Source organism: Sminthopsis crassicaudata, chromosome 3, assembly GCF_048593235.1.
Source record: "Sminthopsis crassicaudata isolate SCR6 chromosome 3, ASM4859323v1, whole genome shotgun sequence".
NCBI classification, from domain to species: domain Eukaryota; kingdom Metazoa; phylum Chordata; class Mammalia; order Dasyuromorphia; family Dasyuridae; genus Sminthopsis; species Sminthopsis crassicaudata.
The window spans coordinates 540144206-540170000 of NC_133619.1; the positions used below are offsets into that span (position 1 = coordinate 540144206).

At 32.1% G+C, this 25795-nt stretch overlaps 1 protein-coding gene across 4 annotated transcripts in view; it reads right to left on the minus strand.

The window, feature by feature from the left end:
- CNTN5 (contactin 5) overlaps window positions 1-25795 on the minus strand; it is a 1627773-nt gene that overhangs the window by 1325191 nt on the left and 276787 nt on the right. The window contains exon 3 of one of the 4 annotated variants that reach the window (XM_074304445.1): window positions 8986-9042. The exons of the other annotated variants lie outside the window; for them this stretch is intronic. The gene's annotated coding sequence lies outside the window, so the exon portion shown is untranslated. The remainder of the gene's footprint in view (window positions 1-8985; window positions 9043-25795) is intronic. 4 annotated transcript variants of the gene reach the window in all.

Below are 25795 nucleotides of genomic sequence, written 5' to 3' on the forward strand. Positions count from 1 at the left end.
GGGACCACTATGGTATCACCATGTCTAAATCATATAAAACCTTTTCTTGGTATATGGTATGAAATATCTATCTAAATAGCCAGTTTCTGTCATACTATTTTCTAGTTTTCCCATGTCTTTGTCAAATAATGAATTTGTTTATTCTAAAACCTTGGATCTCTGGGTTAAGCAAACAGTAAAACATCTAAATAGAGAATTAAATAGTAGTTTCCATTTCTTTCTTTTGTTCTTGTTGTTGTTTAAGTTTTCGTCCTCAAAATGACTAATAATGAAATGTTTTACATGATAGTACATGAATAACCTATATCAGCTTTCTTACCATCTTAGGGGAAGAGGAGGGAAGGATGGGTAAGTTAGAATTTATAAATCAAAACCAACAAAAAACAAATGTTAAAAATTACATTTACATATAATTGGATGGAAATAAAACATTTAAAAATATGGTGTATATGAACTAATCTACTTAATTCATTATCCTTTAAAGTTTTCTCTGGTTGTCCCCCATGCCTAGAATGCTCTCCATCCCCAAATCTCTCCACTGACTTTCCTAGCATCCTCTATATTTCTCAACTCTTCTGTTAATTAAACCTATTTATCTTGTTAAAAAATATTTGTTTAAATTTGTTTGCATGTTTTCTTTTCTAATGTCAGCACTGTAAGTATAGGGACTGGCTTTTGTGTCCTCTGCTTACCTAGGGAATAGCACAGTGCCTAACACATAGAAGGTGTTGAATAAATATTGATTTATTGGACTATATTAAATAAACCTAGCAAATTGGCAAAGATGACACCAAACCAGAACTGCTAATGTTGAGGACAAAGTTGTAGAGAGATGAGTAAGTTAATACACAGTCTTGGAAATGTAAATTGGTCTAAGCATTCTATAAAGTTATTTGGCATTGTGTGAAGAAAATGACTAAAGTGTTCATAGTATTAGACTGAGGAATTCTATTGTTACTTATATAACTTTAAGAGGTCAAAAATAAAAAAAAAAGAAAGGCCATATCAATCTTATTTGTAAGATTCTAAATTGATTTGGATATATCATGTCCAATTGGGCATTATAGATTTTACATTGGGAATGAGGAATGAAATTTGAATGAAAGTTAAGATTCTGATAATTTGTTGCAAATTTGATATATATTCTTAGAGAAATAAGAACCAGAGGGTTTTTTCCAATGTAAAAAGGTTTCTGTTTTCTTAAAATATTAAAAACTTTAATTTATAGAACTTTGGAAACCTTGATATTATATTAGTTTCATATGCTAGGTTAAAATCTTAAAATTGAGGCTTAATCTCAGGGTTGAGATTAACTATAATTCATTTCCAATTTCAGAGGTATCATTTCATGATACTCATATCAAACGCTCTGTGTTAATAGATTCTGATTACATTTTAACTACTTATAAATGCCACTCATGGTCTTTCAAATAAAATATCATGGAAGCTAAAAAATCTGTTGAGTACTATATAACATTTTAAATTGTATTTATTTCCATAATGATTCCAACTGGTTTTTAAAATATGCTTTAGTAAAACTCTATTTAACACCTTCCCCATGATGATCAGGCTTTTCAGATATTTTCTCATCCATGAAAAGAACTAAATATATCCTGTACTTTTCTTCCTGTATAAATTTTACTTCCTTATTCCCCAAATTTCATAAATTTATTGACTTTGGGATGTTTGTAGAACATGAATTAATTAAAAGAAACAAATGAGAGAAATATGCAATTAAAAATTACAGTAATTTCATGTTAACATTTAAAATGATCTAGGAAGGGATGAAAATACATTCTAGGCTATAGTTTTCGTCTTTTGTAGTTATTTAAAAAGGCTCAGATGTGTCTAAGGTGTATCCATTACATAAATAAGATATATTCTTATTTTAATTGTCAAGAAAATATCTGTACTATAATGTAATTATTCTTTCTTCAATTAATATGAGTAAATTTCTTAAGTGTAAGGACTATGAAGATATTCACTTTGAGACATAGGCTAAGGTACACACCGGAGATGGTATGGGTCCTGCACTTCAGTAAGAAGTACAGGTTCTAGTCATAGAAAGCATATAGACTTACCAGTGGTCCTCAAACTTTTTAAATACGGGGCCAGTTCACTGTCCCTCAGACTGTGGGAGGGCCAGACTAGAGTAAAAACAAAACCTCACACTCTGTCTCTGCCCCTCAGCCCATTTGCCATAACCCGACGGGCCGCATAAAAGTCCTCAGTGGGCCACATCTGGCCCAGGGCTGTAGTTTGAGAACCCCTGAGAGGAATACAAAGTAAAGAATACTGGATCTACATTCAGTCTCTAATTTTATTACTACTAATATGACTGGGTATGATGACCACCTCTGTGGACTTCATTTTCCTCATATATATGAAATCAAAGGACTGAATAAATCATGTTTGAATATAGGCCGGCTTAGTGGAGAAAGCAGACCAAATCAAATTGTTTACAGGGGGAAAGTACAATCTGGCTTTTCACATTCAGCCTCAATAGCAGAAACCAAGCAACATATCTATTTATGACTTGGGTTTCTTGCTTGAAGTCTTTCTGTTCTTTAACCTATTATTCACATGGCTGCCAAAGTGATTTTTTAGAAACACAGTTTGCCTCTCTTACTAGATAAGCTAAATGGCTCTCTCTTATCTCAAGGTTTGAATTTATCATGGTGCAATGGAAAGAGTGCTGACTCTGGAGTCAAAGGATCTGACATTTCCTACCTTTGTGAACTTGGGCAAGCAGGCCAGTTATTTAAATAACATCTGACATTCTTCTAGTCTAGATCTATGGCTCAATAAAGAAACTCTTATTTGGCATTTATAATTCCTCAAAACCTTATATTAACTTACCTTTCTGATATTGTTTGCATCAATTCATAGCATGCATTCTATAGTCCAGCCAAGCTGACTTTGCTATTTTTGAAACATGACATTTCATTTTCAATGCTTCTGCCTTGGTATTAGCTGTCACCTATTCCTGGAATCAGAAGTGTGCTGGAGCCAGTTGGAAGGAAGAAGAAGCTTGTCCAATTATTAAATTTTCATCGTGAGCATCTATACCTCTGGAATCAACAAACACTCCAAATCCTGCTTGATTTATTGTTTTCTTGATTGCTTAGATTTCAAAAACTGATGGTAAAAATGCTAATAATACAATTATTTTGAGATCCAGTTATTAAACTGTTTAAGTACATATCTCTCTTCTATCTCTTTGAATCCATAATTAACTTCAAAGTTCAGAGCACAAACTCTATCTTCTAAAATCTGGAATTCTCAACCTCAGGTTTTGAACTATTTTTGTTTGATTTTTGAACCAAAAACATATTGATAACTACATAACAATTTAACTAATTTTATTTTTAATCTTATATATTTAATTAAATATTTTAATAATAGTATCATTTATACAACATTTTAATATTTGCAAAATGATTTACAAATATGTCTTTTTATCATCACAACTCTGGGAGGTAGCTGCTGTTATTGTTCCCGTTTTATAGATGAAGAAATGAAAACAGACAGAGGCTAATTGACTCACCAAGCCTCTCAAATCTAGTAAGTGTCAGGCTGGATGAAATTCAGGAGTTTCTGATCATGGACCAGCGTTCTATCCAATGGTCCATCTAAATTCCTCTGTTTAAAAACATTGTTCTAAGAATGGCAGATAGGCTTCACCAGATTGATAAAAAGATCCATGGCATAAATAAGGCCAAGAATGTCTTTCACATTCTAGCTATCTCACTCAATTGCTAGTGCTTCTACCCTTTCCATATTAACTTTAATTTATCTTATATTTATTTCATCTATGCTTATACATATATATATATATATATATATATATATATATATATATATATATAAACTTACATTTTATTGGGGGAAGTAATATATATATATATATATATTATTTCCCCCAATAAAATGTAAGTTTTTTAAAGGAAAGGACTGTTTCCCCTTTTTCTTTGCATTCTTGGAGCCTAGTACTGTTGCTGTCATACAGTAGCTCTGGAATAAATATCTTTTATCTTTTGATTGATTGACAGATAAATATATAAAATACTATAGAAGAGACAGAGAAGCAATATTTTGAGAAAATGAAAAGATAATATTTAATAGCAATCCTGGGTTTTCATGACACTAAACAATTCAAGAACATGTATGTTTTCCTGAAGTCGGTACAGAAAAACGTCTGCATTACATTTTTGGACTTGATGTGGAAGGTTTTCACCACAAAGAAATATGAATTGAAGCTCCTTTCGATCCTATGTTAAAGCCACATATATTAATTTCATTCTGGTCAGAAGAAATCCATGTCTTATTTTTAAAGTTTTAAAGGTTAAAGTTTATACTTTATTGTGTATATTGTGTATTGTGAAGTTTACTCATATTACCATTTAATAAGGACGAGAAGTACTCTTAAGTGAGAGTGTCCAGAGCACATTTAGACTTCATCATTTCCTTTACTTTGTGGATAAAATATTATCATAAAATTTGGATAAAAATGAATTATTATTACAATTAATCTATGATTTCCATTCAAATTCTACACTAAAACCTCATTCCAGTTTGTGGAGATGACTTTGATTTTGACCAGTGAAGCATGGACTCTATCTCTACCACGCTGGAAAAGGTTTAGTAAAGTCAGTTTCCTGAAAATCAGTCTTGTCAAGTTTAGAGCAGCTCATCACCAAAAGACTGGCTACTCCATGAGGTGATTTTTTGAAACCAAAACTTACACAAAAGTAGCACAAAGTAATTATCTCTGCGTTAGTTGAGAAAACAACTACAATTAGGAAATGACTGACATTTTGAAGTATTGATATATATCATTAGCAAGGTAGAATACAAACACCATTTTGATTCTCTAAAAAGAATCTAAAATGTGTAATAAGATATGGGAGATTAGGATTTAACCTATTATTTCATCAACAGAAGGAGCAGAAGGACAAGAAAACACCCTCTATTCATGCAAGTGAGCACTTTCTCTTCAACTTAGAGTCTTAGAAATTTGCCTAAATGACTTCCCAGAATCACAAACTAGTTGTATCAGATGAAAACAAAATGTCTTTATAAAAGGGAGATGAGATTATTCTCATCATGTTCTTTATGATCTTGCTAACAGGTGTTATTATTTTTTGGTTCATTTTAAAAATTTCATTCTGAATATCACACATAATAGTCTCTGAAGAATGGAACATTCCTAGAAATGTTAAATTTCTACTCCTGGTGAAAGGGGGCAGACTTCTAAAACAAGCTATTCTAATTCTACTGAAATGATTATATGGCTTAATGGAAAAGATGATTCTCTGAGAGTTTGGCACCAGAACTCGAGTCCTATTTGAAACATTCACAAACTTTATCATCTTTGCCAAGTCACATAATCTCTCAGAGACTCAGTATGCTTTTCTGTTAAATGCCAAATCTGACCTAAATGATCCCTCGAGTCATTTTCTTCTTTGACATATTATGATAATTTCCTCTGAACTTTTATAAAGCAGCCCATATTTATTCTTCTTAGCCACAGTACTCATTGGATTAAATGGAAAAGGTGAAGATGAATTAAAGAAGGAAAGATTTAGTGAGATTTTGCAAGAGTTGAGCCATCAGCACTAAAATCTACCACTAAGGATATGGAAATTACATGAAATGTTTCTGTTGAAAAGTTTTATAATAAAATGAAAAATAATCAGAAATTCAACTCATAAACCTGAAGATGCTCAAGTCTGTAATCCTTAAAACTTAGTTTGAATTAAAATTTGCAAATAACATCATGTGTGTAATAGCAATAATTATGTGACTAATCTTAATATAGTGTTTAAAGTTTTTCAAAATGCTTTATATATGTTATTTTACTTGATCCTCACAAGAATTCTATCAGGTAAGTGTGATTATTATCCTGATTTTTCAATGAGGAAATTGAGATTGAGAGACAAGAAATGACTTGCTTCCCCCAGGGTAAAATCAACAATGAATATGTGAGGGGAGATTTGAACTCCAGTCCTTTGTTCACTATTTATCTTCCTATTCAAACATTTCCAGGAAGCTTTGTCTTATGTAACTAATTTTCACTGTTTCATTTGATTTTGTCTTGCCGATTTACTATAATTTTGAATTACAAATTTCAGGAGACTACATTCACAACATGTTTCCTTCATTCTCCATTTAAATATGGGAGTGAGCACCCATGTATCTTCTGTTGGATTCACATTAGTAAGACATATAAATGAGAGTGAGAGAGAAAGAGAAAAAGTGAGTGAGAGAGAGAGAGAGAGAGAGAGAGAGAGAGAGAGAGAGAGAGAGAGAGAGACAGACCTATAGGTCCATACACAAACTTTTTTTCCTCCTTTGGGTAGTTGCTTATATTTCTTTTCTTCAACATGTATTTAATTGATATGTTTTCTAACTTTTTTTTAGAAACATTTCTTATGTGAACTATAGATTTAATTGGCAAGTGGAGTTTTTTTTTTTTAAATTCCATTGCACTTCTGTAAAAGTCAGTTTTTTTTTTCCTCCTAAAGGAATACTTACTTTGCTAATTGCTTTTCATTTGATAATGTTTTCTTCATAATTCTGAACACTAATATACTAAAATTAAATGTGAAAAAATTAATTCTCTACAAGAGATGCCAAAAAAACCCCAAAACGATGTGACCTTTATGTCTTGAAAATATATTAAACTGTAGGTTTTAATTCTGCTGTTAGAATTTGTGCCTGAGAAATATGTGTATCTTTTTTTCAATAGAATTCTGATTTTTGTTGAAATAGTAGAAATAAACACTATGATCACAAAAGTGTTGAAATGAAATATCATTATAAAGAATAAAAACACATATATGCTATGGAGGAATAAAACTCTTTTTAAAAAAAGATAGGCATCTATTACCTTTTTCTCAGAATCCTCAATTTTGTCATATATTTACAAGGATTGCATGAAATATTCACTTTAAAATAAAAATAATGTAGAATCTATCATAATGTTTAATATACTTATTTTTATTTAATATTTTTACATTTATAAAATATGTTTAAATCTAAAACACAGTTCTGGAATACTGTCTAATGTAAAGATTACAAGCAATGTTAATTAAAAAACACAACAAAAAGTCGTAACTGTAACTTGTCTCTCCACTAGGGAAGTGTCAGCTAAAAAGATGTACCTTGAACAAATGTATATGACATTTAATGTCACTCTTGAGACACCAAAGAGCATTCAAAGGCAGGCAATAGAACATACAAAGGTATTTTGCCTTTTTCAATATTTCCAAAAAGAAAATGATCCTAATAAGCAGTAGCATAGCTTAGTGAAATTATGGAACTTGAGAGGTCAGTTATTTCTGGCTATTTGACAAATTCAATGCAGCTTTAGGGGAAATAAGCCTCTTTAGATTTTTTCTTTATTGTTAAGCTTGACTTCCAATTATTTTGAAAATCTCAAGTAGTTTATAGACATAAGAAATGGCATAAAGGATGCCATTATAAGATGCATGACAGGAAAGGAAGAAGGTTACTGACATAGGGAAAGCAAAGAATAGCTAATAGAAACTCCACATGCCCTACTTGTATTGTTATAACGTCAAGAAATATGAAAGCAGTAACATCAACATAATTTCATTTTACTGTACATAATTATATATCATATTATATGCCTACATATTAATATAATTTTATTTATATTAGTATTTATATATTTGGATATTTGGATGAACCTCAGATGTCATCTGTATTAGTGCTCTGTCCTGCATAGGTTGTATTTTATCCACACATTTGTGATATTTGTTCAAATCCTTCTCCTTAGTCTTCTGTGTTGGATTTCATCTACAATATGTTCCCCTTTAATCATAGTGTTTCCCCAAAATCCATCTTGGATCTTCTCTTTTATATTTACATATTTGGTCTTGACAACTTCAAATGAGTTTATCATCTCTAAATTGATGACATATACCATATCTATATGCATGAATATATAGACATGTATATTTTTATATATACATATGTGCATGTGTGTATATGTGTGTTTTTTTATTTAAATGTGTATGTATATTATGTCATTTAATTTTAAGATTTAGGACTACATAATTTTATCTTCTGTGATTATATTTAATAAAAGTTATAAATTTTATGAAAAGCATGTTTAATTTGCATTTAGAAAAATCCTAGATTGTAGGAAGAGCTTGGGTTCTTTGCCTAAATTTACATTTATATCTATCTTCAATTAAGCTCTAGTCTTTCAGTGTTTAAATTCCCATGAATTTAAAATCCTAGATTATATTATAGTGTTGGATTAGGCAAGTACTAGGAAGGGAAATTGAAGAAAGAGCAAACCTTTTGGGGGAAGACTTCCCTCAATCCCCAAATAAGTGAAATGCATTGTCAGCATCAGCAGTGGTCTTCCGTTCTAAAATGCCTGCACAGCTCCTGGTTGTCCTCCATGATCAAATATAAATCCTCTATTTGGTTTTCAAAACCCTTTATGGCTTGACACCATCCTAGCTTTCCAATTTCCTTACACTTCACTCACGTTTATGTATTAAATGATTCAATAATACTGACCTTCTTGCTGTTCTTTGCACATAGTATCCCCTATCTCAAGTCTTTGCTTTTCACTGGCTATTTCCCACAACTGGACTGTTCTCCTTCCTTATCTTTGCTTCCCAGGTCAATTTGTCTCATTCAATCCTTAGTTTATATACTACTTTGTTCAAGAAGCCTTTCCCCATTCCCTCCCAATAGTAGTGCCTTCCCTTTGAGATTATCTCAGTTACCCTGGATACATTTGTATCTGTTTCCATTTTGTCTTCCCCATTATACTTTGAGTTCCTCGATGGCAGGGAATGTTTTTGACTTTCTTTGCATCCCTAACACTATGGCTGGCATATTAAATATTCTTCCCAAATATTGATTTGACCATAAAGATTTCAGGATACTTCACACACACACACACACTTTTAAAGGGAAATAAATAATAATAGCACTTACTTCATAGACTTGCCATGAGGATCAAAGTAGATGATAAATGTAAAGTACTTTGCAAACCTTAAAATAACATTAAAAATGCCAGTTACTTTCATTGTAATATTCCCCAACTAGATTATAAGCTCCTAAAGTGCAGGTACTATGACTCCTACTTATTTCAAGTCTATACTTATTTCAATGCTTAATATGTTATTTGGAAAATTGTAAAGGTAATTGAAAAATCCATGCTTAGTAATTGGGTAAATATCCACTCACAAATGATATTAAAAATACCAGTCTGTCTCTCACAAGGAAGGCTTAATTTTACTATCAGTAACAATGCAGTATAATTAAAAAGTATTTTTTTATGGTATCATCTCATTATTACATTACAAAATAATTTTCTACTCTTTGCACATTTGTCTGCACAGTATAAGATTTCACACACCACTACCATACCTTTAATCCTCAAGGACAGGCAATAGTAGAGAGGAGAAACAGAGATATCAAGACATTCCTCCAAAAACAAACAAACAAAAAAAAGGTGGGGGGAGACACAGGTAACTCTAGAGAACTTCTAAATTTAGCTCTTTATACAATTAACTTCTTGATTTTTGACAAAGATGCACTGGCTCCGGCAGATAGGTTTTATAACCCACTGAAAGGACAGTGTCCAGTGTGAGCAGCTCCACTATCTTTAGATAATTGCCAGGTGATGTGGAGAGACCCAGAAAGTGGTGAATGGAAGGGACAAGAGAAGTTAACTGCTTGGGGGAGAGGGTTTGCTTGTGTCTCTACAGATGGAGAAGGAATCAGATGTATGCCAATGAGCCGTATTTGCCTTGTCCATCAGAGAGATGGAGCAGGCCCTTGAAAACAAGAAGACCCAAGAAATATCGGGTGGTTCCATCGCTGATTGTGCCAACCACTGAAAGAGCATGCAGTTTTGACAATTAACTCATGGACATCAAAAATTATGAGACTGTTGCAGGACTTCAAAACCCTCAGGAATCATGGAATCTCTGAGACATGATAAGATTGTTGTAGGACATAGAAACCCTCAGGAATCAACGGATTTTCTGAGAATTGATAAGACTACTGCAGGATTTCAAAATCTGCAGGAATTATTGGATTCCCTAACACACATAAGACTGCTACAGGATTTCAAAAATTTGCGGGGATCATTGGATTCTGTGACATGTGAAGTAATGGACAATAGACTGGTTTTGGACTATCTCTTGGTTGCTGTAGGAGGTGTATGTGTCATTGTTGTTTACATACCCTTCTTCTAGGACTTCTAGAAATCTTTCACACCACCATGTTTATTTATATTGTTTGTTATATCACTACTTGCATATATAATTCATGTTGTTACACTGCACTGGCCATGGGGAGAGTCATCACTAATAGCCTGTGTGTTGTTGCTATGTGCTTGTGTAATACCTCCCATGTTGATGGGCTTGTGCATACCTTTTTCTAGTAAGACCTTTTAGCCCAGAAACCTGCTAACAATATCTGGCTTGACTCCCCACTTCCCTTTGGTGGTGTTTTTCATCTCTCTTCCTGAGAAGTCAGGGAGGGTGTGGCACTTTCACCTCCTTTCCTGAGAAGTAGGAGGATGGGCCTGATCACCTCCATTTAGTGTTTTCACCTCCCTTCCTGAGAAGTGAGGGGGCATGATCACCTACTTTTTGGTTTCTCACCTCTCTGAGAAGTCAGGGATGGCATGACTGTGTTCTAAAACAAAAGAAAGCAGGAGATGTAGAGGGCTGAAATTCTGAAAAAGGTATGCTTGAATCAGACAGCAGGCTAATTACCTAATCAATGTGAGATAATGGCTCTATATACATATTTTTAGATGAGATAGTGATGTGATGCTTCTCCTCATTATCAGTACTTGCTGAATGTTTGGTGGTGAGGTAATCATAGTCAAGGATTGGAGGGCTGAGGGAGAGAAGTTGGAGTCACTTGGAGGTAAGAACAGGACAAGAGAGGTTGGATGGAGACTCTGGAATTCAGAGTCCAGGATTCATCTTTGGTAAGCCGCGTGGCAGCTTGCCTGACTCCTTCACTTCTCCCTCTAAAGACTAAGAATTTTGATTATTCCTGAGTCTGACTGATCCTGAGACCCTCTAGAGACCCTTAGATAGTAACTATCTAAGAAGGTTGTTGAAAGGATAAAGTGGAATATGAAACCGATTATAAATTTTATGTAAAATGTTAACTCTTATTGCTATTGTATAAAGGGATAGGAAATAAGGATTAGATCTGTAAGTTTTGGGGTTTTTTGATATTGGCAAACTTTGGGTAAATAATTTCCTCTATCAGAATAGTTCTTCAATTGTAAAATGTTGAGCCTTAAAGAATAGTCTGGAATATTGAGAGTTTAAGTGACTTACTACAATCACAAAGCCAGTATGTGTCATAAATAGGACTTGACTTGGAAGCCAGCCCTATATCTATTGTCACACTGTTTCTTATTATAATACTCATTATTATACAATAATAAATGTTTCTTAAATTAAAGTTGGATTTTTCTCTATTATAAAATAGGAAAATAAGGGAGACTATAAATGGATACATCTTAAAAATTGTTTAAATATTTTCCCATCTTGGTATCTAAAGTTTTCTGTTTCTAACTTATTCAGCATTGTACAAGACAATAAATCTCGACTTTGGTGATTACTACACTGAACTAAAAGTTATTCTAGTTTGGGATTTTACTCCCTTTGCTATAAGTCATTATTTTTATATTCTGGAACAAGTCTCATCTTTCTGCTCCTTAATTTCCTAATCTGTAAAATGAAACAAATTGTTTTTCTAGGCATTTTCAACCTTCAAAAATTAAGAAGAATTTTGATTTGTGATGTGGGAATTTTGGGGATTAAGTTAAATTGTATATTTTTAGTGTTTTCTGATTTCTTTTCAAACGAAATTTTGGCCAGAGGTGTACATCTGTGGGTGGAAGGAATTCTCTTAGGCTGTAATTTGGTTTCATGCTTTTCTATAGGAATAAAGGTTAGATTCAAGAATGTCCAATTACCTGCTGGCTCTTTGAATAGGGGTGAGATCTCTGATAGATGTGGATAATATATATAAAAGCTTTCAAAGTGACCTCTTTAGTTATTTTATTTTTTTCTGAAGATTTCTGCAGGATTTAAATGGCATCTTTTGGGCCCCTTTAATGAAGCTATGTCCTATTTAAAAAACACAGACTGATACTCAATAGGAGCCTTTAATGCTTTGAGGGAAAAGAGTAATACAATGTGTCTATAGTGGAATATTTCTGTAACCTGACTTAAATGATTTTTCTGTGTTTTTCTTTTTTTAAGTTCTGTTTAAATTCTTGTATCCAACTGGGGATAGTACATAGAAATATTCAGCGTTCAGCAGCTAGTCTTTCTGATCATTATGTTAACTCATTCTCCAAGTCTTCTTTTATCCCTATTTTTTTTGTAAAATAGTTCACAGAAGGACTCTCCAGGAATGTAAACATTTGCTGATATTATTATCTTGAAAATTAGGCCATGATATGATTCTGAATAAAGTTCATTCCTAGAATTAAGCCTACTATGTATGAGTGTATATGTGTATATTCTGATTCTGAATAAAATTCACATTTCCAGAATTATGCCAATAATATGTATTTGTGTGTGTATGTATATGTATATGTATGTGTTAAGTATATTTACATATATATATATATATATATATATATACATATATATATATATATATATATATATATATATATATGTATATGTCTCTGTGTGTGTGTGCCCTACCTCAAAGTGACTAGTACAATGCTAGAGAATAATGACTAAATGCATACTTATTCATTTGACTTACATATGGGTATTATCTAATTTTTTTTCTTTTTCTAGTATTTATAAAGAACACAGTTTTAGCTACTTTCTCCCAAGTAACTCCCTTAAAGGCAGGGAGTACATTTTGTTTTTAATGTGAAAGCAATATAGTATCACAGCATAGTTGTAAGAGAACTCCCACTGAAATCAGAAAACTTGTGATTAAATTTCAAGTTCATATGAACTACATTAGTGACCCTAGCCAAGTCACCATCTCCCAGTATCTCAGTTTCCTCATTTATGAAGTAGAATAGATAAAATCTGAGGCTCCTTTCAGTTCTTAATTAATAAAGCTATGATCCTAATTCCAAAAGTAGAAATATAAGCAAAGCAAGTCCTCATTTTAAAACCAATAATACCAGTAAAACCGGTAATTGCCTTCTGAAATACCTCTATTTTGTGAAGCTTGATTTTTTTATATTAAAAGTATACCCTTTTTCTATCCCTTCTCTCATTTTGCTACCTACCAATAATATGAGTAGATTATCATTTGACCATTTAGGCTCTCTTGGACAATGCAAAATAGTGTTGACCTACTCTATTTTCATATAATTAGAAAAAGCTTGGAAGGATTCAAATAGAAAAAAAAAACTGTGTAATTAAATCAGGTCATACTTTCTTGCTCCATAGAAGATGAATTTTAACAGACAGCCTGTTTGTAAGAGCTATTGTGGAAAGAGTACATTATTATAATGAGTATAATAATAATTATCACCCTCTGCAGAGGGGTTAATCCCTTAGGTATTAATTTAGCTTTCCAATAAGTAGACATAAAGTCTATATTCATCTCACAGCACTTTTCATACTGTGAAAGATTAAGGTCTGCAGAGGCAAGAAAAGAGAATACTTGAAAATAGACTTCAAACAAGGACAGTAAAGTCACTGTCAATGTAAATTTTGCTTCTGCAGAGACACATAGAGTGAATCACACATTTCCCAGTAAATTCACCTCATATTGTACTCTTCCAGTTCAGAAAGGAAATCATATGAAGCACCTGTTGCATCTGTAACTGTCTTTAGTGATCAAGTCTGCTTATACAAGCCCTGAATTTGATGTGCTTCAGGCATGGACACAACTGAAACAACTGAACAACAAAATTTTGCAATATATCTGATGCACAGCAGAGAAACTCAGCCCAGGAGCAGTCTTTCTATGAGGATTAGCCAGGCAATAGATCATTCTTTTTTGCCACTTATCAAATTTCAAAAAATGATGGAACTAATTAAATCCATTTGTGAAACTGGGTAGAGATCAAATTAATATGGTTCCATAGCTTTTGTAAAGGCATTATTATTAACAATGATATATATGAAATAATTCAGGCCATGGCTAAATTCATTAATTTAGGAAACTAACCTTCCTCACCATTCATTTTTCACTTCCAATCAGCCCTTTTCATACTGATTCACATGGTACTGATATACAAAACCCTAACTTAAGCAGCTTCTAATGTAAAGTGCTAACATCAAAATTTAAGTGATAGTAACACATTCAGAACCATACAAACAGCTTTCTGCATCCTCATTTGCAAAAGTTACCTTCAAACTATATCTCTAGCAATTTATTCATATTGTTTGTTTAGTTGTATGCATACATGTATGTGTAGATGTATATACAGGTATACATGCTACATACATGTAGTAGATATGCATCTCACACTTTTAAAAGTCTTCACAAAATAGCCAAGGGGTTCTTATGGATCACAGAGTACACACACACACACACACACACACACACACACACACACAGAGTTAAGGTGCAGGTTTATTTTTTTTTAAGTGATAATGTTTTATAAGTGCAAAACCTTAAAAGCAGATTCCTGTGTACTTCTGTATGATTGGCCTTGGGATGCCTATCATAGCTTTTTTTAGCACAGTGCAGTTGTCCATCAAGCAAAGAAACGTCTTTTTTTTATTAATTTTATAATTATAACTTTTTTTTGACAGAACATATGCATAGGTAATTATTTTACAACATTATCCCTTGCACTCACATCTATTCCAGATTTTCCCTCCTTCCCTTCACCCCTTCCCCTAGATGGCAGGCAGTCTCATACATGTTAAATGTGTTATAGTATATCCTAGATACAATATATGTTTGTAGAACCAAATTTCTTGTTGCCCAGGAAGAATTGGATTCAGACGGTAAAAATAACCTGGGAAGAAAAACAAAAATGCAAACAGTTTACACTCATTTCCCAGTGTTCCTTCTTTGGGTGTAGCTGAGTTTGTCCATCAATTGGAACTGAATTAGATCTTTTCTTTGTTGAAAATATCCACTTCAGAATACATCCTCATATAGTATCGTTGTTGCAATGTATACTGATCTCCTGGTTCTGCTCATTTCACTCAGCATTAGTTCATGTAAGTCTCTCCAAGCTTCTCTGTATTCATCCTGCTGGTCATTTCTTACAGAATAATAATATTTCATAGCATTGATATAGCATAATTTACCCAACCATTCTCCAATTGATGGACATCCAGTCATTTTTCAGTTTCTAGCCACTACAAAAAGGGCTGCCACAAACATTTTGGCAAATACAGGTCCCTTAAAGAAATTTCTTTCTTAAGAAGAGTCAGAAACTACAAAGCAATGGTCAGATTACAGATGTTTCAGTCCTTAATAAGGCAATCCTATGAGAATTCATTTACTTGTCCTTAGTCTGTGCCATACAGTTTCTAGTGAGTTATTCATTTCTCACTTGCTGCTATATTACTCTATAATATATAATCAGTTGAATCTTCCTATGTGTTGATTAGGATGGGTTTAGTGATATTGGGTTACAGTGATTCAGAACTGACCTAATAGACTCAGCAAAATTAGATTCCCTACATTACTTCTTAACATATTTGAAGGCTCTTGAAATATCAATATATGATATAAAATTTGAAAGAAAAACAAATAAATGTAATAGAAAGCCTTAAAACACGAAAGTAAGGAAAACTAAACTAATAGGCAAATTAGTGATTAATTACAGAACAGATTTTTGTTACATGCAGTTATAGTGTTTTGGAGAGGGTTGGATAAGTTGATATATGATGTACTGAATCTATAAAAGCAATGAAGGAATGTTTCCCAAATATTTCATGGAAATTGATGAAATAAATTTTATTTGCAATAGAAAATGAAATCGAAATCAAGAATAAGCTTGTATTGGACATGTATCTAGGAATCTTAAAAGTTTAGTTTCATATCATCTATTGAAATGGATAAAGAGTCTTTAAGAAGACAGCTGAAAAATAGTCATTTTGAACAGGACTTGTTGCAGTATCAATGAACTGGAAACTGCCCAACAGAGCAATAAATGGATTAGTTTCTGAATATAATGGAGCATTATTACTTACTGATAAAGGATGCTCAATAAATAATAAACAAGGGAACATCAATTTTAAGTGACATACAATGAAGAAAACAGGAAAAAAAACATTATCATATACATTGTTAATCACCATTTAACAGATGACAACTTTAAATGGTAACAGAAGCCATATAAAAAATGGAAAAATTATGAAATTTAAGAAACAGTTTTATTTATTTTTTTTTTACAATTTTTGATTACTAAATGGCAAGATTTCATGGCCTCTTGCTTCTAATCACTATTAGGTTGTTTTATTTAGCTATTTTTATTGTGGCTGGTTTTTGTTTGTTTTGTTTTATTTTTGTCTTTAGTTGGAGGAAAAAATATTCTTTAGTGTTTTTGGTAATTGTGAGCTACTTAGAATATGTAAACTGAATGAGAGACCAAGAAAATCCAATGTCAAGAATATGGAATATGAAATACTGGATAGGGAATCAGAGGGGTTGAATTCAAGTACTTCTATCACTTACTACTTATCTAACTTCAGTTAAGTAACAATCTCTCTTAAAAGTTTTTATTGCTCTTTAACATCTTCTTTCACTTATTTCATTCTTCCCTAAATTATATGTTTTAAGTATATTATCAATAAAGATCACAGAGAAAAGATGATACTTGATAAACTGTCTGAAGAGTGAGGAAACTCCTAGAAATATATCTCTAGAAGTGGCTTGTGTATTTAATTTTTCTTTTACACAAGCAAGCATCTATTATACAGGATAAAGAATGCTGAAAAATGACAAATATAAAAAAACCCAAAAAAGTATCAAGTAAACATTTTTTAAAGTTTTGCTTAATGTCATTTACAATGCAGTTATTTTATTTTATTTTTTAAAAAATATTTTAACCGTTTGTATTTACCAGATATATGCATGGGTAATTTTATAACATTGACAATTGCCAAACCTTTTGTTCTAATTTTTCCCCTCCTTCTCCCCCGCAGATGGCAGGTTGACCGATACATGTGAAATATTTTAGAGTATAAATTAAATACAATATATGTATACATGTCCAAACAGTTGTTTTGCTGTACAAAAAGAATTGGACTTTGAAATAGTGTACAATTAGCCTGGGAAGGAAATCCAAAATGCAGGCTGACAAAAATAGAGGGATTGGGAATTCTATGTAGTGGTTCATAGTCATCTCCCAGAATTCTTTCACTGAGTGTAACTGGTTTAATTCATTACTGCTCTATTGGAAGTGATTTGGCTCATCTCATTGTTGAAAATGGTCACATCCATCAGAATTGATCATTATATAGTATTGTTGTTGAAATATACAACGATCTCCTGGTTCTACTCATTTCACTCAGCATCAGTTCATGTAAGTCTCTCCAGGCCTTTCTGAAATCATCCTGTTAGTCATTTCTTACAGAACAATAATATTCCATAATATTCATATACTACAAATTATTCAGCCATTCTCCAATTGATGGGCATCCACTCAGTTTCCAGTTTCTGGCCACCACAAAAAGGGCTGCCACAAACATTCTTGCACATACAGGTCCCTTTCCCTTCTTTACGATCTCTTTGGGATACAAACCCAGTAGCAACACTGCTGGGTACAATTCAGTTATTTTAATAAAATATTATTTGACAAATAAGAAGTATAATATTCATTTTCTGAATGTATGCGTTTTTACAGAGAATCACTTGTGAAGATAAATGCTATACTTTGTAGCAGTGATTTGTAGAATATGATTAGGCTATTGCTGCCTGATGACAACTCACCTAAATTTCAGACTCTGCTTATCTTTTAAAGGATAGAGGTATTGCAAGGTTTAATATTGTATCTTAGAATTAAGAAGGTTTGGAGATAGCCAGCCAAAGTAAAATGTCTATGGTCATTCAAATGTAGAACATTTCCAATTACATCATCTATAGACTGACATGATGATTTCTGCAAATTGTTTTATTTTCCTTGTACTGTAAAAATAGGAACTAATAATTCTCTTTTTCAGAGTTATTGTGAGGATCAAATGAGCTAACATGAAAAGTTCTTTCCAAACTTAAAACTTATATAAATGTTAGCTATGATAATAATAATAATCATAATGATGATAACCATCATGAAGTCCAAGGGTGTCTAGTACATTGTGACCTTAGGTAGCCTCAATAGAGATGTTAAATCATTAAGTATGGATTAATTTTGTATATTCTTGAAGACATTGATAAATGTCACTTTAAAATCTCTCACCTTCTTTCATCATTCTAGGGAATGTCACTGCTGAGACATTGGGATATTTTATTAAGCATTACTTACACGTGCAATATCATATTCACAGATTGTTTTTTAAATATATAAAAGTATCATCATTTGGGATATCTTACCAATATCTATTTATTTTCTTATCTCAGGCATGAATGTCTTAATATTTATTTGTCTATCCATGTCTAATATATATGTCTATTCATCTTCTATAGCACTCATCCATCACAATGGCATCTACCATTTGAAGAAATAATGGGCTAAAAACAAACAAATATGTGGGAAGTGAAGTGAAGTCTTGGGGATGTCAGTGGTAGAGATAAAACCAATTAGTCTATAGGGAAGTGTATGTAAAGAAGCTGTGAGACTGAAAAAAATAAGGAGGTCAAATTTCTGGTCAAACATAAAAAAAGATTTGATGTGATTAATGATAAGATGGAATTATAGGTTCTTGAATAAGGAAGTGACTGATGGGAAATGGTGACTGCAAAATCAATGAGGGCAAAAAGAAGGTAGTAGTAAGAAGATCCATTTAAATACTCAATTAAACCAATACTCTATGCTTGAGGTAACATAAGACATTTTAAAGGAAGAAGTTAGAGAAGTTATTGTTAAGATATACATAGTCATGAAAAAGAAAAGTGAGCCAATGATTGCCAAATGGGAGACCAGAAATGATGTAACGATTAATAGAAAAACAAGTTGGCTCCCTGTTAACTCTGAAAGAACTTGAATATCTCAAGATAAACACATTCATATTTGCTTCTATAATACTATCTTGTTTATTGATTTCAAGGAAGATATAAGGGCTATATACAGAATATATCAATCAACCAACCAATCAGGCAACTTGGTGATACAGTAGTTAGAAGCTGGAGTCAAAGGCTTCCTGAATTCAAATCTGTCCCCTGATACTTGCTATTTGTGTGATCTGCACAAGTCATTTAACCCTGTTGTTTCAATTTCCTCATCTGTAGAATGGGCTGGAAAAGGAAATGAGAAACTACTCCATATCTTTATCAAGAAAATACCAAAAGGGTTAACAAAGAGTTGGAAACTATTTTAAAAAAATGAACAATCAATTTTTAATCAACAAGCATTTAAGTACAAGTCATTGTACTTGGAACAAACACAGAAATAAAAAAAAATAATTCCAGCTCTTAAAGTATTTTTACTCTATAATGTGAAACAACTTGCCTTATTGGTGGCATAGTGGATATAATGCTAGAATTGGAATCAGGAAAGCTTGATTCCTGATTCAAATACTTCAGCAGACATTTATTTGACACTAGCTCTCTCATTCTCAGTTTTCTCATTTGTAAAATGGGAATAATAATAATGTATACCTTATAAAGTTGTTGTGAAGATCAAATGAGATCATATGAGTAAGTGTTTGTGGACCTTAAAGTACTATATAAATGCTAGCCATTATTGTTAAATAAATAAATAAATAAATAAATATATATATATATATATATATATATATATATATATATATATATATATATATATACACACAATATATACATATACAATATATACATATGCACATAAATACAAACATATATATATGCAAATTCTATATGCAACATATCTTATGAAACACATATAAGCTTCTAGAAGAATGGAAGTTCTTAAGTTATTAAATATGTAACATTAGCAAACAAAAAATAAACCTCAATCAAATGCCCTGAACAATAGTCTAGTATTCTAATAGAATATCATATCCAATTCAGGAATCAAAGAAATACTTTCATCCCAGAGTTATTTCTTTCTGGTATTTGTCATTTACTCCATTTTTTTTTCTTTAAAAAAAATCAGTGTTCCAAGACTATAATAAGAGCTTTGATTTTAAATTATCAGGTTTAGGTTTGGTGCATTTTAAGTCAAGGATGAGCTTTAGCTTTTATTACCTATTTTAAAGATATATGATTCTTTTACATTTAACCTGGCTGAGCATGCTGCTATGTAAGGAACACTTATTTAACTAAATGTAAGTTCACTGAAGTGTTGGATCAATATTTTTCAGACTGTCAATCAAGCTAAGAAAATACAACAGTTTGACACAATGTGCTAAAAATGCCTCTGTGATAAAAGCTGCCAGCACATGTGGGCTTTGGACTTGGAAGCAAAGCAAGTTCACAATTGAATACCTGTATGCCAGCTTTCATGTGGCTGTATTCATACCCTTTGCTGATCTATCTTCAGAACTTGCCACAGGCCATTTACTTTAGTTTAAGAAATGTGAAGGGAGTATATATATAATCCAGAAAGAAAGTACATTTAACATAGTTCAGAAACTTATTATTATTATTAATTATCTTTATTATTATTATTATTATTATTATTTTTGCTTTCTATTTAGGATTGCCTTTTAAAACACTCTATCTCCTTCACTGTCTTCCTCCCTGACTCTCCCTCCTCTCCCTCTCTTCTTCATCTCCCTCCATCCTCTTTCTCTCTTATTCTTTTCCCTCCCTTGATTGCTTTCTCCCTCTCATTCCCTCCTTACCCCTTCTTTCTACCCTCTCTGATATATAATATCAGAGCATCATGATGGACATGCAACTTTTGACAGATCTAGAAGTAAGGGATGATTTCCTGACAAAGAAGAAAAGAAAACTTTTTTTTGAAGGTTTGGACCATCAATCCCAAAGTGAGAGAGTAGAATGAACCACTTCAATATTCTGTTCAATATCTGACATATAGTTATTACTCAATAGTCATTATGGAAGGCAAAAATAATAGAGAGAAACCTCAAAGCTTGATATTTTACTTTTCTCAGTGAGATTTATGCAAAAGTCTTAATCACTGATGAAAATAGTGTAATAATGTATACTATTTCAACTTTAATTATAATCTGTAATTTAAATGTTGCTTTTGGAATTGAGTGCAAATGATGATGAGATCTTTGAGGCTTGATTTTCTTTTCTCTTTCTTTTACTCCCAAAATTACTCTTATATTAATAATTATAAATACAACAATTTTGAGATGAAAAACATATCAAAATGCACCATATGACTATGGCATCTTGATTACTCTGACCTTTGAAAAATAATTAATGGATGCTGTACTGGAATGTACCAGTTCAGAACCAGATTCTTTCAGCCCATCTGAAGCTACTACCAAGTCAAAAGGTAATGTTATAAGAATATAGTCCAACTTCTAGAGAGTATAGATCATGATAAGGTGAAGCTAGATATGTAATATATTTATTGGGCTATAATCTCACATTAGTTATGTGTCAAATAACATTTTCATCATCAAATTACTAGATTGTAAACAGTGCCAAAATAATAGACTAGTAAGTATTCATTAAAAGCCAAAAATGTTTGTGGCAGCACTTTTTGTAGTGGCTAGAAACTGGAAATTGAATTGATGCCCATCAATTGGAGAATGATTGGGTAAATCGTGGTATACAAATGTTAGGGAATGTTCTTGTTCTGTAAGAAATGATCAGCAGGATAATTTCAGAAAGGCCTGGAGAGACTTACATGAACTGATGTTGAGTGAAATGAGTAGAACCAGGAAATCATTATATACTTAAACAATACTATATGATGATCAATTCTGAAGGACATGGATCTCTTCAACAATGAGAAGATCAAAATCAGTTCCATTTGTTCAGTAATGAAGAGAACCAACTACACTCAGAGAAAGAACTATGGGAAATGAGTGTGGATCACAACATACCATTTTCACTCCTTCTGTTAATTGTCCACTTGCATTTTTGTTTTCTTAATCAGGTTATTTTTGCCTTATTTCTCAATCTGATTTTTTTTTTTCTTGTGCAGCAAGATAACTGTATAAATATGTATACATATATTGCATTTAATATATACTTTAACATATTTAACAGGCATTGGTCTACCTGCCAACTAAAATTACCCATGTATATATCTTGTAAATAAAAAAGTTATAATAAAAAGACAATTAAAAGGGGGGAAAAGCCAATTAAGTACTAGGCATTGTGCTTTGCTTGAGTTGACTAAGCATTTGTTCAAAGGCATTAGACAAGTAGTGATAAAATCTTACTTTGAAAATCATTGTCGATAAGGAACTCACTATTCTCTTAGCTTATTTAATTTTGGAACAATATCATTTATGTATAAAAATATTCTTTATAGTGACCTCTAAATCTGCATTTCTGAATGAAGCATTTACTCATTCTTCTCTGTGAAATCTGACAGAACAATTAGCATTGTTCTAAAGATAGAACTTCAAATACCTGAAGATACTTAACCTACTCTTTTAAATATTTTTTTCATTTTAAATACTGTATCTCAAATCATTATTTTAAATACTGTGCCTTTTTGAACCCAATAAAAACCTTTGAATATAGGACAGGTCTTTGTGTGTGTGTGTGTGTGTGTGTGTGTGTGTGATGGACATCTTTGGCAGGTGGATGAAACTTATGAATCCCTTCTCAGAAAAAAATATTTTGAAATGTATAAAATAAAATATGTAGGATTAAAAAGGAAATAAATTATATATTTTTATTTTAATTATCATTTTATTTTTTCTAGTTATACATGTATATTAACTTTTTAAAGCATATTTCTTTATGAATCCATGTTGTGAGAGAAAAATCAGAATAAAAAGGAAAAAAACATGGAGATTAAAAAAAAAAAAAAAGAAGAAGTGAATATAGCATGTGTTAACTTATCCAATCTCCATAGTTCTTTTTCTGGATTTAGTTGGTGTTTTCTCTCCAAAGTTTATTGTGATTGCCTTGGATCACTGAACAACCGAGAAGAATCAAATCTTTCACAATTGATCATCGCGCAATTTTGCTATTACTGTGTAAAATGTTTTCCTGGTTCTCCTTGTTTCACTCAGTATGAGTTTATATAAATCTTCTAGTCCTTTCTAAAATCATCTTGTTCCTCATTTTTGGTAGAAAAATAATATTCCATTACTTTCATATATCAAAACTTATTCATTCAGTCCCCAATTGATGGACATCTACTCATTTTCCAATCCTTTGCTACCACAAAAAGAGCTGCTACCAATATTATTGCACATGTGGGTCATTTTCCTTCCTTTATGATTTCCTTGGGATAAAGACCCAGGAGTGATACTGCTAAGTCAAAGGGCCTTATTATCCTTTTTCTTATTCCTTCTCTCAGTATAAGCCATCAACTAATGATCTTGAGATCTGAATATTTACCGTACTCATGGCTACTTCATGAAGTTCAGGTTTCTAGGGCCCTCTAGTTAAGTGCTGGCTAGCCACTGAAATTTGATTATGTTTATAACATGATTTTGAAGGAAATGATCACAAACAGGAACACTCTGATGTCTAAAACAATAAAGATAAGTGTGGTTCAGAGACAATTATGTAGAGCAGTGGACAAATGAGTTCAAATCTGACCTCAGACATTTACTAGCTAGGTCATTTAATCTGTGTTTGCCTCAGCTTTTTCAACTATAGGTGGGAATAATAAAAGCACCCACCTTACAGGATTATTGTAAGGATCAAATGAGATAATATTTGCAAATGATTTAGCACAATACGTGAAATATAGAAAGTGTAATATAAATGCTAATTGCTCCTCCCCACCTTCCTGTCCAGGATACCTGGTCCTCCTCCATTTTTTTTTTTTTTGCCTAGAGATTTTCCTTAGAGTTTCTCCAGGGTTGGACAATATACTAGGGAATAAGAGAAAACAGCTGAGCTCTCCAAGATGAATTAGAATTCCTGTGAGCCCAGAACCTGAACCTATTTGTTGAATCTGATGAGGGTTCCTCATGACAAGTCCCATTTAAACACATATGCAAATTATTTCAACAAACATATTTGTATTAAAAGACTCAGAGCTAAAGGAAAACTCTGACATCATCAAGTCCATCTCTATCTTTTTATATATAATTGGAAACACAAACCAATAAAAGTCAATGAAGTGACTAATGTCCTAAAACTAGGCTCCTTGAGTTCTAATTCAGGTCAAATATAAATAGATATAGCAGTATAACTATATAAGAATGAAAACTTTTGTTTTTATCTTTCCATATCTATAAAATATACATATATCTTTTGCCTATCTATTTATCATTATCATCTCACTGTCTCTTTATCTAACATAACTACTATTCCTCTAAAGTAGAATCTTCCAGGGACTTTACTTTTCAGAGCAGATTAATGAGTGACATAGGCTATTTGAATGCTTTATAATTCCTTTAGTTAAGTCATGTTTAAATGTGAATCCCTTGCATTTTATGTAGTTTCTATGGCAATAAAAGCTGACCAATAATTGATGATCTCATTATGAAAGTTCTCAAAGAGAGTCAAACATAATTAAGCTTTGTTTTAGAGATATTCCTGAAGTTTCACTCCAGGGAAGGAGCAGAGCTGAAAAAAGGAAAAAAAAACATTCTTTGGAGGATCAGGTCCCAAAGATCAAACTTGGCTTCTGTTAGCCTAGTATCACTAGGGACTCCTTTCCCTGTTCCTTCTTCTCTACTGAGATAGCTCAGAAAACCATACTCCCAGAAACAATGTACATATTGGTCTTATTATTCTATAAACATTCTAACTCACCTATAACCATAAGTCCTATTGATTGAAAATTATCATGTTATTCAGTGATGAATTATGATTCTTCTAACAAGCTTATGTTATTAAAACTTCCTTTCACTCTGCTTCAAATGAGCTACCCTTCATAATACCCCTTTATTTAGGTTTTCATTGTATTGTCTGCCTCTGACAGATTTCTGTTTTCTCTGAATCTTCATTCCCAAGACAGAATTATAGCATAACCCAATTTGTTTCATGATGGTAGGCTATTTGTAATAGTGGAGAGAATAGACAAATTTGAAACAGGCAATGGATTTGAGTCTTCCTCTGAATTTGACTACACACAAGCTGTTTGACCTTTCACACTTTTAAAATTGACTTGTTATCAAAAGACTCTATAATAAATAATGCTTAAGTTACAAACTTCCAAGGATTGATGTGAAAAATTAGAAAAGTTAATTTATGTACAGTACTTTGTGAAAGTATAGTCTTGCATGAATATCAAATATTGCTAATAATTGCTAATAGAAAAAAAGCATCTAGAGAAGGAGGAACTTATTTGTAGGGGAAAGGTGATAGCATCAGTTATAGAAATAATTAATTGATGATAAAGTGAAAATCTGATGAACTATTAATCAGGCAATTGGAAATATAAGATTAAAATTGTTTAGATGATTGGTCAAGATAAGATGTAGAGACATAGACTGGAAAATATATGATAATCTACATAATTTGGAAGTTAGACTATATAGAGGCAATGATTGATGTGATGTTATAAATGCAATTTCTTTTAATATTTTAATATTTTTTATTTACCAGATATATGCTTGGGTAATTTTACAACATTGACAATTGCCAAACTTTTTGTTCTAATTTTCCCCTCCTT